General features: G+C 42.8%; 1 protein-coding gene across 2 annotated transcripts in view; it reads left to right on the top strand.

Moving 5' to 3' along the window:
- Positions 1-1,428: 1,428 nt before the first annotated feature.
- cdh24b (cadherin 24, type 2b) overlaps positions 1,429-13,271 on the top strand; it is a 183,851-nt gene continuing 172,008 nt past the window's right edge. For both annotated transcript variants that reach the window (XM_080292442.1, XM_080292443.1), the window contains exon 1: positions 1,429-1,809. The gene's annotated coding sequence lies outside the window, so the exon portion shown is untranslated. The remainder of the gene's footprint in view (positions 1,810-13,271) is intronic.

Genomic DNA, 13,271 nt, shown 5'->3' on the forward strand with positions numbered 1-13,271 from the left:
GCTGGACGCTATTCAAGCTGACAATCCATGAGGTACGATGAATATTAAGAGCCCTCAGTGGGTTAAAATGTGATGCTACACAGTCGTGATCAACGATTGTAGAAAACAGTCATTGGTCGTGACAAAGAGTTGATATCTCACAAGCTGGGTCTGAGAGCAGTCATCTCTGACATACTGGTATCTTTGACGAAACAATAACATTTGATGCTCTGTATCTGTGTTACCAGTGTCAAAAGGTCAGCTTTAATAATGCTCCAATAGAATAAAGACAGGGATTGAGAGTGCTGAAAAAGGCTCCTTTACTAAAAGTGACTCATAGTGATTATCATGATTAAAACCAATAGATCGATGAAACTTTAAAACAAAAAACTTTTGGCATCACTTTCTACGGAGGCAGGGTTTATAAAGACTTTATACTTTCTTCTTCTTCTTTGTATTAGAAGCATAAAGTAAAGCAGTGAATGTCTCTGCATGATTAACTGTAACACGATGTTACAGAAAACTTTAGGAAATAAAATTTAGTATCATTTTTTTAAATAACGTTTATGAAGGTTTTTGTTGCCTCAGATCATGGGAGGCACCTTTAGCACTGTCACTTCAAAGCAAGAAGGTCCTGGGTTCGAATCCAGCAGCTGGTCGGGGCCTTTCTGTTTGGAGTTTGCATGTTCTCTTTGTATGTGTGGTACTTCTCTCTGGCTTTCTTTAACAGGCAGTTTTAACTTAACTGGTGATTTTAAATTGGCTGTAGGTGTGAATGTGAGTGTGAATGGTTGTTGTTCTCTCTGTGTTAGCCCTGTAATAGACTGGGGGCCTATCCGAGGTCCACCCTGCCTCTAACCCAATAACAGTTGGGACAACCAACATTATATTGCATAAATAATATTTTTCTTATAACCGACAATAACATATGCATTGGTCTTTTTTGCTCCCCCCCCCCCCCCCCCCCCCCCAATATGTCTGGCAACCCAAATATATTAGTGGATTAGTAGATTTATTAACAATGGCTTGAAACATTAGTCTTTCTTAAAAACCAATATTATTAAAAGTTGTACCAAAAATCCTTTTAAAATTTTCCCTTTAATATGATTAATGTTTCTAAAGTGACTTGTGGCATAGCCTACGGTGCCTTAGTCAACCTCTCCTCCACACTAATGGAGTGAGATAATGCTTTAATTTTCTAAATAGCCTGGCGACCCAAAGCTCAATAATGTGTTTTTGATCTTAGTAATATCTTAGAAGTACTATGTGAAGCTTAAGTATATTATCTATTAAGTTCCAATTAAGGGTTTAGAACACATAAACTCTGGAAAAATACCTTTTAGGAAAATAAAAGTATTACTGAACTCTTATAACAAAGAAACAGCGTAGGTTGTGAGTGCAATTGTACTGGAAAAATTCTTGTGCACAGGAAACTCCAGCACATAAGGCAGATGAGAGTGATGTATTGATACGTGATGAATGATGATCACGATGATCACGCCGGTGGCGGAGGTGGTGGATATAATTATGAGTGATGATGGACATAATACTGATATTAATCACTCCCGAGGAAAAAAGGCGATGATTAAGAATTCAAAAGACGGGACAAAGAGAGAGAAAACCGTGGAAATTAGGAGGTGGGGAAAAAAAACGTGCACGGATTTTCGGGAGTGACGTTGTTTGAAAAGACAGAGCGAGAGAGAGAGTGGGGGAGAGAGAGAGAGGGAGAGAGGAGAGACGGCGCGATAACAGTGTTTGCCCTTCTTGGACTCAGTTTTGTGACCGGCTGACGGACGAAGAAACTTGAGGCAATCCCACCGACATCCTGAGGTAAATTCAAAAATGTCCTAGCCCAGATAATCCTGTCTTTGAAAGCACTGTTTCTGTTTTGTTTTTTTATTATTACCTCGGTCAGGTTGGCTGGAGATCAGACCCAGTTTTCCCCTCTGTTGGTATTTGGGAATTGCGTTTCTCCCCGTCTGCTATCAGGCGACACTGCTTGACATTCACCGTTTTTTTAAACTGAAATTACGGCACGTGACGCGTAAAATACCCACATATCGATCCGTGTTCCCTCTGTACTATTTCAGCGAAACAGATGGATGTGGTTAATTCTCGCGGCGGTCCGACTCCGCGCGTATTTCCGACACTCCGGAGGGTCTACTGGGTTTTAGTCGTTGTAAAAGTATATCCCTCGAATCTCAGTGGAAAATTTAAGGACGGACTGTTGTTGTAAAAATTATTATAGAGCTATCACATTCATAATGGCCGACAGTGAACGTGGAGTCCTAATTGGGAGCCTGTGGTCAGAGACTGAGGACTTGTCCAGTGTGCTTATATGTTGGGGAATTTCACAACATACTTACTGTTGTGCATACCGATTGATTATCTTATTGGTCGTTCTTTCATTGATTCAGTCGGGTGTCTATTCCTCTGATCACAGGACGAAGAGGATGCCACTTTCAATGCAAGCCGGACGGGCGCAGTGTTTTTACGCGTGCGAGCCGATTCCCAACAGACGGAGTGCACTGCTACTGACAGACTGTCACTATACGGAGCACCGACACCCCGCGGCAAATATTTTACCTGCGCGCCGTCCGTATGTGGAAATTTGTCTGCGGTTCAGCGCGTCCCTAATGAGGGTGATCGGCTGCGAGTCGCTTCAAAAACCCAGCTTAATTGCGTCCATTTATTACGCGACCCTATAAGTCGGTGATAATCAGTATTTGGCTTCATATCCACGGGTGTCTGGTGACGTGCCTGTGCCTTTGCAAAGTGTTCTGTTTTTGCACAACTCTAATATATGTATATATATATATATAATATATATGTTCTCTCATTTGTGTGAGACCTTAAGCATCCTTTGCTCTACTGGGAAATACATTTGCTTAGATTTATGACCTGCCTTCTCAGGTTATATCGATTATGGCAGCCTACTGCCGTGCTTTATTTTTGTAAGAGCAAGAAAAGTGGGTCTGCCACGTCTATATATAATTTCTTCATGTTGTAGGGTGCACAGCAAGCTTTTGATGCAGCTGGGTCAATTCTCAAGAGGAAAATCTCTGCCATGATGGCCCCCTGTTGAACATATACATAAAAACTAATGTGATACATGAATGACTCCCTCACACACACGCGCACACATGCACAAACACACATGATGGGTCTTAAGCGACTATAATGACTCTGATCAGTGCGAGACATGTTTATGTATGTGGAAAGCTCATGTATTATACATTGTTGTTGCACCGGGGTGTTTGGGTGCAATCAGCTCAATGTCTGTGAATACCATAGCTGCAAATGTGTTTATGTACATCTGTGATGAATGTGAATGCGTTTATCTTTGAGTGTACATTTGATCACGTGAGCACATTTGGGCATTTTTCCCTGGACCAGCTGTGATATTACATGGCTCTTCTGTGGGAAAAAATATGATTGCTTCTACAAATACTAGTCTCAATATCAATACCTTATCTTGTAATGTGGCTAAGATAAAGAACCCACTATGATTCCGTTATTAACTGTTCACACCAAATAGCCTTTGCACAGGTGGGGAGTAACAAGGGGAAAGGGGATGTAAAAGGAGGGCAGAGAAGGATGAGGAAGAGGGGGAGGCTAGGAGAAATCAATGGATTGGAGGGGGTTAGTATGGAGGAAGAGGGAGTGAATGAAATGTGAACAGGTAGAACATGAGGTGAGATTAGAGGGAAGAGTGGGAAACGAGTGGACGGTGGGTGGAAGATGGAGAAGAAGAGGGAGAGGGTGGTAACAGTGGAAAGAGACAGGTTGCATTGAGTCAGTGACTTATGCTGACGATAAAACTGCCTGAAGAAAAGAAAGAAAGAGAAAGGTGCTGTTGTTGTGACACGGGAGGGACACGGAAAATCCCATTAGCGGACATTACTGGGTGTTGTGGACACCAGCAGAGGAAGAAGAAAGGGTTGGTGTAGATGGTGAGTTACTGAGGAGGATGCAGGATGGCACAACTCAGAGAGACAGAAAAAGGCACAGAGGACTTATAAAAGGAGAGGAACAACAGCTGAGGAGGCTGCAGGAGAACGATATTTGAATTCAGGTCTCGAGTGAAGATTTTCTTTAACAATTCTCACCTGTCAATCTTACATAACCTTGTTGCCTCTCATGCCTGAAGTGGCTTGTAATGCTTTGCCAGCAAGACAGATCACTTACTAATACTGTCCCAGAGAGTCCGCTAGTCGTCTTTGTTTAAAGGCTCAATCAAAAGCGGTCAATAACATGCCCTCAAAGATGCAAACGTCCAAAAACGGTGATCACCAAGTCAAAGAGAGAAAGACGCCTTCGCATGGAGCCACACCCCCACTTCATGGAACACACACACACACACACACACACACAGAGGACATGAGAAATGATCAGTGAGCCTCTGTTTCCGTTTGATTCCCTCCTAATGAGAATAGGAGAACCCCCAAGATGAGCACCCTTGGGGGCTTTTCTATTCCGAGAAAGTGTGTGGCAGTCGATGGACGCGTACCATTCATTAGCTGACAATTCAGTGAAATGAATCAGACAACATGGCCTCCCAGGGATCCTTGTGGAGAACAAGGAAATGAATGCTTAGTGTTCAAGACATGAACGTTCCCCAGGGCCCTCACGCAGAGAGGTAATGCAATTGCAGAATTCCTTTTTCCTTTCCGATTGTTATAAACGGAAAAGGGAACAAGGAGCTTCTAGGATCTAAGATCGCCTCAGATTCTGCTCGTGCTCTCTTCTCCTTGCTTTTTTGGGATTGGGGAAATGAGCTGTGTAAAACCTTCGGCAGAGTACTATTCCTCTGGTGTCAGTCTTTGAAAGGGGAAGTGAAACGTCTGCGACTCTGAAGTGACTTTGCCCAGAACTAAATCTCAACTATATCATCTCCAATTACCTACTCAAGGCAAGAGACTGGCGAGCCATTTTTCACCCATACGTGATGTTCCCTTTAAACTCCAGCTGGATGCGGAGGGCGAACAGTTCATTGCCTCGGTGCCCTTTGATGGTGATTGGGCATCAAAGGAGGGGAAAGACACATGGTTGCTGATGCAAACTTTTTAAGAATGGAAAAACGCCAATGGATTCACAGCAAGCATCTCTCAGGGAAAGTGTTGAATTTAGGTTCAACATCCTTCACGCTTTTCTCCGTCCTCCCCAGCCTCCCTCCTCCAATACTGTGATGTGTCCCCAGCGTTCCAAGACTGAGGTTAGAGCAGGACAGGCTGACCCCAGCTTTAGCAGTGCTGTGTCGAGACATGGAGTCAGTCTCTCCCCCGGTGGTGATGTGAGGAAGGGAGGGGAGAGAGACGGTCATTTAGAGGAAATGGCTATGCCTAGCAGTGCAGTCTTTTTCCTCACTATAGGCCTGTGGGATGGTGCTGCAGAGTCTGTCACGGTCTGATTGCTCCCAGATCAACACTACTGTTTACTCGTGTGCACGTGACAATAGATATGCACGCACCTACTCAAGCAGTGGCGCACACCTTGCATAAGTTGTCAAATGAGCATAATTTCCAACCATATTTTATTGTGAACTTTAAAATTTTCCCCTTGTGCAAGCGTGGAGGTGCGTTGTCTGTCTGCTGCCAGCAGTGGGTCTGCGTTACCACCGGGCAGAACTGAATTTCTGAGCTCGATGTCAGATTGGTGGAGGCAACCCCCAGCTCGGTGGTGGATGGCTGTTTGAATGGGTGGGATGAAGGCGGACTCCCGTGAAAAAAGTACAGCAACTCGCTCCACTGGAGACATTATTATACAGAAAGACAGGAGGCTGCTCCAGGCTGTGTGTGGAGGCGTGTGTGTATATATGTGTGTGTGTAACTGTGTATTTACATTTATACCCCACTGTGCAGAAATGAGATAGAGAGAGGGCAAGGGAGTTGGACACTGACAGAAAGAGAAAGCCCGTATGACTGTTGGTTATAGGTGTGTGTGTGTGTGTCAGTGTGTGTGTTGGTTATAGACCTGCTGCCACTGGCTGAAGTATTGGAGTTGTGAGCTAAAAAGAATCCTTTCTCTAGTTATTTCAGATGGAAATTTGAATTTGAGCCAAAATGAAATATGATACTGGGCATTTTCTTACATATTTTTTTTCTAAATCTATTTGGAACGGCTTCAGTTTTTTCACGCAGGTGCACAGATGTTAAATAAGCATGCCAAAGAAAAAAAATGGTGGTAATAGTAAGACTCCCAGAGTCCCTGACGTTGGATTAAATTGGGAGAAAGAAACTAGACAAATCCAGTATATATGACTTATTTATTTATTTCAAGCTGTGTTAATAAAAGATTACATTATGGAACTGACGAATTACACTACAGTTAGTAATCACACCTATGCTGTATTACTTTATCAGGTTTGGATCAAGGGTTGACTGCTGACTATAATATCACTTTCTTCACTCTGATTTTTGGGGGGTTAGCTTGCATAGGAAATGAGAAAGAAATCATATACCTGGTCTTACTGTGTCTCAGTAGCCAGCTGGCCTCCCCTGCATGGGTTCCCTGCGTTTGGTTAAAGGCAAGTATTTAGTTAGCATATGTTAGCTTAGCTTCAGTAAGTCTCTGGGGCAAAGCTAACATGAAGGGTAACAGTCTGCAATTATGTCATAACCGTAGGCTGGCTACTTGTTAAACCATACATGTCTTGTTTTCTGTTTCTCCCACAGTTTCTCTGAACGTTCAGTGAGTTATATGTAATGAATAATGTATGTTTTCTATGTACAACACCAGTGTGGCTAATTTTCAACAGTCAGTTGGTGTGTTAACTTTATTAATAGTCTGTCTGCCACCAGAAGTCTTTGGGAAAATGGTAATTTGGGTGAACATGTCCTTTAAATATCCCAGGGGGACAGTGCCACGGTGGATTTGAGCTGAAAAAGCCCCCCAACTTGTGTAAAGCCTAAAGTCCCATGATGCAACAGTATGCTAAATAATTTAACAACTATCAGCCCACATCTGTCCTATAAGTCAGTTTTTCGCTTATATATCATTAATTATACTTGGAATGACTAAAATTATCTTGATTTGCTATGATAATTTCTTCAACTACAGCAAACATATTGTGCCACAAAATGCGTTTGCATTATTACCAGGCTTCCTTATGCCGTGTTTTCATACTTAAATGATCGAGAGGTCACAGAAGCTACCTTAGGTATCCACCTTTATAACAGTAAACTATACTACTGCAAATCCCGACTATAAATTTAAAGAAAAAGAAGAGAACAGTAATCTTTGCAAAAAACAATTAAGTCTAGTGAACAGACTTTTCTAGAATGAGACTGTTGAACAACTAGACGGAAAATTATGATTCTGTGTATGACAGCTCACCTGTCTGAGGTTGGGGAAAATTACAGATTTTGATTTATCGTTAGGTCCTGAACACTCTTTGTGTGTGAGGAATATTAAAAGCTGTGAGTATTATTGCTGTTGTGCCACATTTGTAAATTTGGTAACTTTCTTGCTCTGAGCACACTCATATGGACTCTGTAACTCTAAGGTGCAGCATTGTAGGCTATTTAATAAGCTCAGAGGAAAGACTCCTACAAACAGCTAGAAGCAAGAACTGCAACCTCAGAATGTTTGTGGAAGCAGGATTAAGTCTTCGTAGTTGGTACCTCTCATTCATAACCTCTTACAGGCTTGCTTCTGTGCTTCTGGCAACTCCAGCTCTCTGTTGGGTTTATGTACCGACGATAGTGCTGTAATGTGGAAAATGCTAATACTCAAACTTTGCCCAGGTACGGAAAAAGTCTGTTTAGACAAGACAGCTTTTTTTCCCCATTTAAAAATAAAAGGCTTTATTTTATTTAGTGTGATTATTTTGAGCACTGTGAGAGCATACGTCAGGAAAATTACTGTGCACATAAGATTCTTTTAAATCACGAGTCACGGCGCTGGGAGGTCTTAGGTGTACAAGTGAGGAACAGATCAAAGAACAGCCATATCAGTCACACAGCCCAGCTTGCATTACTTCCGTGTACAAGGATAATGAGGGTGGAATCCATGAGGGGGATCAAATCTCACTGAGCTGCACTGAAATGAAAGAGGAAACAATTAGTGCTTTAGCACATGGAATCTGAAATCAGGAAATTGAACATTAAATTAGAGTCTCTCTATTTAGACATCACATTGAAGTGATTAGTTTTAAAGCATGTGACTGAATAGCGGTTTTCAATTTTACAGCTTTCCCTGGATTTCCATTTGCGTGTCCTTATTTCTCACGCCATAAGTCATAAGCACATATGAAATTGAAGGCACTAACTCAAGCTACTTAAATAATTTCACCATGGTTTAACACAATTTAGAAAGACTTTAATAAGCCTTGCAACAAAAGGTGCCAATGACTGTAACCGTCGCTTTGGAATTAAATTTATCATACTCTGAAAATTAACTATTTTTCTCGACAGTTGCTTTTGAATTGGGGGAAAAACTGCTTCCACAGGAGGTAGCTCATTTTTTGTGTGTGCGTGTGTTATTGTGCTATTTATCACTTCTGTGTTTGGGCTCATCTTTATCAAGGCTGCCAGTAATTCTGGTATAAAATGCTGTGCGTGCCTGAGGTAGGAGTGACTGTGTAGGTGTCTGCTCGGGCTGGTGGTAATGTGCATCTGCATGGCTGCGTGGTATCACAACAGCTGCAGACGTGTGTGTGTGTGTTCGGGGGGGGCCACGACAGAATGAAACCTACAGCATAAGCAGCCACCCCTGACATAGAAGTCCTGTAGGAATTGAGCAAATCCTATTGTAAATTTGCCTACTCCATGAAGATAATTGGCTTATTCCTGTGTTAAATAGCCGGTCCTACAGGACACTGACTGGGCTTAGCATGCTCCATGTAGACAGTGTGTCTGTTCCTCTGCTTCTTAGGGACTTAGAGGCACATTACATACTGAATTACTGTATGACAATGATGAACTGATAGCTGCCGTGCACAGCCCAGAGCTGCTATGCAGGGACAGACACGAACAAGAGTCTGCAAGGGCACAGGTTCCATTCCTATGGGGTGCTCCTTTTTGAAAAAAGCCTATATGGCTCCAGCTGCTTGATCTATGAAAGGCAGTTACACAGACAGGCTAGTTTAGGAACAATATGCACATCCAAGACTTCAGAGCTACATTTTCCTACATCTTGCAAAGCTCCCAATTTCTGGTTTTCATGCTCAAGTCTATGCAACAGTTTCAGGCTTCTGTTGAGCTTGGATGTGGAGAAAGTGTTGCGTAGCCTTACCTAAATCATTATCCACACATCAAACACCATCTGGCTTTCACTCCCTTACTTTGAAGATTCCTTCCTCATCAGCCCTTTGCCTAAAGCAGACACAACAGATAAATGTGTGTGTGTTTGTGTGTGAGCATGCATGCATATATGCAGACGAGCTTACATGTGGCTTTTTCATGCTTGTTTTAACCTCGTAGCTGCTCGGTAACTCTGTAGCAGAGGTTGTCTCTCTGTTTCTTGGCCTCTGGGCTGCTGCTTAGTGATGAACCCAGCCCCAGCTGATCTAGCAGCTCAGAAGTGGTGGTGGGGGGAGAGAAAAGCACCAAAATGCTCAAATGAGAAAATGAGAGATTCAGAGATGGATGAATTGTCAGCGGATGTGCAGCTGTTCAGGCTCGCACGTGTGTATTTGGAAAGCTAGAGAGCTAGCTCGCGCAATTCTGGGACATGACCGAAAACTGTCTAGTTAGAGTGCATCAGGAAATGGATGAAAAGGAGAATTCCCTTCACGTGGTGAGAGGAAAGAGCCAGAGCTCGAAATGCTTCATCCGTGTGTGTCCTGATAGCTGCTAAGTTGAACAAAGGCAGCAACAATGCTATATTTCCAAACTAGTGTGTCTGTGTGAAAACATGTCGGACATGCTGTGAAGTGAAATGGTTGAAAGCATCTTTTAAAGATTGACTGATGATATTGAGCAGATGAAATGGCAGCACCTTGGGGAGGGATTTTTGAAGCTAAAAATACAGAGGTAAAGGAAATATGCAGTCATGGTTATCTCTGTGTCAAACTGCACTGATAGATACCATAATATGGCGTTTTTTTTGGCTAGGTGTGATGTACTCCATCCTGTTCCATGTCAGCGTAATCTGCCATCTCTGACTGTGTAACGGATCGAGACCGAGTGTATCCTGGCATGCGTGCGCGTGCATTCGGGTGCGCGTGCATCTGTGCGCTTTCCAGCCCTCTAGGAAGGCGTGGAGCGGGCCGTAAGAGCATGAGGTTCATCAGTAGTGTAATTAATGTAGTGCAGTTCAGTTGTCATGCGTGATATTTCAGGGCTCCGATCTACTTGAGAAGGCTTTTTGATGAATGGCCAATTAGAAGCAGACTCCTCATGCCTGGTGGCTGACTGATCTCTTTTTAATGGCACTCCTTTTTCTTTGATAAAACACAAAATGAATCATCGATACCCTGGCCCGGAGGAGCACCAAGCTCCGCATTTAATTGTAATTGGGTGTGTAGCAGGACTTGAGGTCGAGACTGTGCCTGCGTATGTGTCTCTGCAAAGAGTGCGGCAGAGCACTTTTGCGGTAATGGCGGTCAGCCCCAGTCATACTCTGATGCACATGGCTGCTTTTCCGAAACATTATATGTAATTTTCTGGGTTTGTGTGTTTGTCTTTATTCCTCTATCCACATCATCTTTGTTGATCTATTAGAAGATTATTTCGGCAGCCCAGCTGTGGGCACGCTTGTAAACCCTCCCCCCAAAACACTAATTGAGTCTCATTGTTGCTGATTTTTTTTGAGTCTGACTGCTATTAAAGAACTCTTTAATCAGACAAGTTTTGCTTCCAAAAAAATAAAATAAAATCCATGCTTAAACTTTGTTGCTCTGTTTTTGATGCTCTAATCAAAAAGTCCAATTTTATATGCATAATTAATGCTACAGAAAAAGAAAGACGAGAGAGAAAACCAGCCTTAAAACATCCAAAGAAATACAAAGTCTCTTTTCTTCTTTGTTTGCCAGTTCCTCAGGAGATGGCCACGATGTATTTGCCATTTCCTCAGAGGGGGTGATGCGGTTGGGAGAGGCGGTTGTTTGAACTGAAGCTGTGAAAACACACCGTGTAACAGTCTGAGCAAGCAGCTAGTGTCTCAAACCAAAGAGCCCACCAGGAGCTTTTCGACCACCCAACGGGCATTAAAGGTCTTTGCTACCCCTTTTATTTTTATGTTTCCCTGGGTCTCAGCAGCTGGAGATTTCTTCGCTTCCTCAAGCAAACAGAAGAGGTTCACAATGGGGTGATTAGTGCTGTCAAAATGCCATCCTCTGCTGATGTTGGGGGGACTGGGATAATAATCTTGTGATTCCCCGCCTGAGACTGCTGGAACACGTCGCTCATACCCGTCTGCCTGCAAATGGCACATACATTACGCGCCCTCGGGAGTCTCGGGCTCGGACGAACTTTCTTCAGCCTCGTACCTCAGCTCCACTACCACCACAATGTGACGTGGCTTCAAGCTGAAATTGCGAAGCGGACCTTTCACACTCTGTCACAAAGGAAGCTTGCTTGGCAGGTAGGCACTTGGGGAGATACAGAGGGAATCTTATTTTGTGGATTTAGACTTCATAAACATCATTATCATCTCCCCGACCTTGAGTTGCTGTGCTGTTCAGCGGCGACCCCAATTTTGTCAGGAACCTTGAATGGTGATGCGCGCAGTCTCTCGGGCACACGGGCAATCGAGTCAACAAAAAAGGGATTTTTTTCCCCCTTTAGAGTTTAGTGTGTGGTGTGGCGGCATGTGTGTCAGGGAGAGGGTGCGCATCTATGTACGTGCGCTGACTCAGTAATCTTTCTTTCCTGCTGCCTGGAACCGTCAGCATCTTTCCTCCAAACAAAGTTTTCTGACTGTGCCTCTGCCAGATTTAAACTGTGTAGAACATTAGTGTAACAGCCCACGCTCTTAGAATACAGATTTGTTCTTGAGTGCACGCCAAATGGCCTCTATATTTTATGAGCCTCCTCTACTAACATACCATCTTGAGACTAATTATCATGGTCGCACTCAAACACAAAGCTCGTTTATTATTGCATTGACATCACATTTGTTTTGGCTTGGCCTACATGGCAGGGACTTCACAGCACTACAATGCTGGAATCATGTTTTGAGCTTGACAGAGCACGCTTTGGATGGAGAATCTGTTCTACCGTGCGTTGTACAAGGTGTTAGGCAGAAAGGTTGTTTGTTCTTTACAATCTTGTCATTTGTCTCTCTTCAAGTGGACTGTATTTTTTTTCCTGTTCCTTTTTTTCCTCTTCACATGGGAGTCACACTCAGTTCTTGGAAGGCTGGCTTCCTCTCATGGTTCTGTCCTAGAAATGCCTTGGTACTTTTTTTTATTATCATAATACTTTTTCCCCCAGCATAGTGTATCTGTACACTGATTCCAGCTATTTTTACACACACTGCAAGACTATTAATAAAAGTCTGAGTAATGCCGGTCTGAAAAATGGAAATGGTACATGAAAGAGGAAGTGGCAAATTAAAGGAGTTTTCAGTAAATGACGTATAATAGATTTATTATGACATTTTTTTTGCATGTTTTTGTAATTCTGTTGTGTACTTATAATAAAATACTGCAGTGATCCCATTAGGGAGTATCACAAAGGATTTTACCAAGCTACCACAGCTATTTAACACACCAATTTATCCCTTTCCAGGATCACGAGGCCAACAGATTCTATCCCAGCGCGCACTGGGCAGAAGGAAGGAAATATCCTGGGCAGGTTGCCAGTGTTATTGCATGATGAGCACAGACACAGACAACAGATAGACATGGGAAAAACACATTTGAACTATGGGTTTGAACTATGAAACACTGAAAATCAAATTTAAATTTAATTTCTTGGAATTTCACATAATAAAAGTACAGAATATAGATAACAATGGATAAAGACAGCTAAAAAGAGAAAGACAGAGTGTGAAATATCTGCACGACTGCATCACAGCCCCAGCTAATCTATGGTAAACCCACACAGGTGTATTTACTTAAGTGGTTTATTAGACATGGCACCACTCCAGTCCTTAACAGAAGCCTCCTTCCAGACCTCAAAGCATGTTTGCTGTTGTACTCAGCACTAGTTCCACAATTGTGTAGAACATGTACATGACTATTCTATTCTAGTTTACTAACGTAAGACGAGGGGCATGTTTTCTAGTTAACTAGCCAGCTAGCTATCTAAGTAGGTGTAGGAATCTTTTTTTTGTTAGCTACTCCATGTAGCTGGATGGACATAGTCACAGTGACATCACCTGTTGTAAGTAAGTTTAAATTTGAA

Source organism: Astatotilapia calliptera, chromosome 18, assembly GCF_964374335.1.
Source record: "Astatotilapia calliptera chromosome 18, fAstCal68.1, whole genome shotgun sequence".
NCBI classification, from domain to species: domain Eukaryota; kingdom Metazoa; phylum Chordata; class Actinopteri; order Cichliformes; family Cichlidae; genus Astatotilapia; species Astatotilapia calliptera.